Genomic DNA, 2,420 nt, shown 5'->3' with positions numbered 1-2,420 from the left:
CTTCTCTCCGAATGCATCCAGCATTCGATCCGGAATCAATTGCAACTTGGCAAGATTCCTATTGTCCTTGGGTTAGGATCATACCCTGTTAACCCAACTTAACCAATGCCTTAGGTTTTATTAATAGTAAATCCCGGCGGCCATGTCGCTTTAATTTATTGATTAATCATTTGCGTCCAAGCAAATACCTAACTTCCCTTAACTTGGCAAATTTCCCCTAATGAGGGCGATGTAACAGGATGACTACCCATCCCCTTGCAAGTTAAACTTGCGCAAGAACCTGCCAACCTCATTCCAAGGATTGGCAAAACTTTCTTGTGATCAAACCACAAGGCTATGCGACGTTGCAACTTGTTGCACAAGTGTCGCCTCCATTCCAAGAGATCATTTCACTTTTGAATGGTGTTTTCTGGTCAAGAATTATGATTAGACTCGAAGTAGGGTTTAGGGCGTCTTCTCACTCACCCCAATCCTAATTGCACTAGACCGACAACGTTCGGTCCTAGGGATTCCAACTCAAACCAAGTTCTAGCACAAGGTCGAATGATCCTTAGGGTAGAAACCCTAGATCATTATTTGCGTGCGTGTCCCATTGGCTCAATTTCTCCGGGAAGGTGGGTAGGACCTTTGGGTTTGAGGACTTCGACTTGGTGTCCAATTACGTTACTTGGCCACATCTCTAACGTGCCAAGCCCTAGCTAGTACTTGAGGTTTTTATTGAATCGGCTAGCTATGCCTATACGAAACCCTAGCAGTCGTGATACTACAAATGACTTGGGTAAATTGACCTACTTGTCTTTGACAAGGACAATTCTTTCCTAGAGATGATATACTTTATCTAAAGTAGGAAAATAGTTGCAAAATGCTACAATACATGTAAACCTGTAATTCATTACTTTCACATGCCATAAGATCCGCAGTAGTCCTATCCCTTCCTTTAGTTAAAGTCAAAAGGCAAGATAATTTGAAGAGTAATCTACATAGGGCTTACTAGGATTTAGGTCAAGGGATAACACCTACAACCTTGTGTCTAAGTATTTGCATTTCCTGCTTTTATAAGCCATGCAATCATTCCTAAATGTTACATGATGAAATGAAGTTTGCGAAAGTAAAAGTGCGACCCTTAGATACAACAACATCGTGAGTGAAGTTCATGCAATACTAAGGCAAGAGTCGATTTAATCTATTTGCAAGCATCATCCTCCATGCCATTTATAAGATCGGGGTTCTTTATCATGCCGTGAAACAGAAGTTAATAAATCCCTCACGCGAATCATAACGAAGGGAGTTATTGACTAAATGCAAAAAAAATACTCCTTTCCTACATGACCAATGCACTTTAACAATAATCCTAGGCCATATGTGGCTTCCACTTTGAAGATGCATGACGAGACAGTTTGCAACTAAGTTCACAAGGAGAATAAGTGCTTTTCATTCATAACTTTGTAGATGCATGATATGCACGGATCCTTTATCTATAATTTATCGAATGTACTATTATCACTACCCATGAATTAATGATAACGTAGTATGAATTTCCCTATGGAGTTAAGTGTATTTAAAACATCTCTTCATGTGGAAATATATTTACGGAACCTGGATTTGTGGATCCGCGGTGATATCCACGTGTAAGTCCGGGGAAGAACCTCCCGCAGGTGCGCCTTGTGTCTTCTTGGGCACCATCGTTGATGACTCTAACTCCGCGGATTCCTCCTATCCTTGGCAAAACAACCTCCCCGTCTATCCGCTTCTCCCTTATGCCGGAATACCCGTCACAAGGTGTGGGATTTTAAGCTCACTGGGTAAAGACCGCGTGCACAGGGCTTAGGGCCTTCCCTTTAGAAGCTTCTAGGAAGCTTCTATCCTTTACAGAAAACGTGGGTGGGAGAAGTAATGATTGGGGGGGGAAATTTTACGACGGCAGGGGGAAAAAAGAAATTGTGAAGAAGACCCCTGTGATCGTGGCGGCAGCCTGGCGGAAACTGGTGCAGCACGGCAGCGTTCATCAACGCGTCGGCCTATCCCTCCTCGGATGCAGCACGATGACTGCCGGCCTGAGCAGGCGGCGACCCCAGGCTCCACTTCGCAATCCTCCTCTCCTCCTTTGCACGGCGACGAGTTGTCAGAGCCTCCTCCTCCTCAGCACGGCGACTAGTATATCCCCCCCTCTGCACGTAAGCGGTTGTTTATATAGGCATGGGGGGGGAGAGAAGGGCTCCCCCACGTGGCCCCTTGCATGGGTTTCCCCCCCTCCCATGCAGCCCACGACTCATCCATCTTAGTTAGGCATCATTATCTTCCCTCAGGCACGCTTCGGCTGAGGGAAAAAAAAGAAAAAGAAATTTACCTAAATTCCCATTATTATCCCTTGTCCTCCTCCCAAGAGGAGGTTCTTATGGGAAATATACGGTTTCGAAAAA

Source organism: Lygodium microphyllum, chromosome 23 (genome assembly GCF_053477565.2).
Source record: "Lygodium microphyllum isolate KBCC chromosome 23, Lygodium_microphyllum_v1.1.10, whole genome shotgun sequence".
Taxonomy (NCBI): Eukaryota; Viridiplantae; Streptophyta; class Polypodiopsida; order Schizaeales; family Lygodiaceae; genus Lygodium; species Lygodium microphyllum.
Note: the sequence above shows the minus strand (reverse complement) of the source record.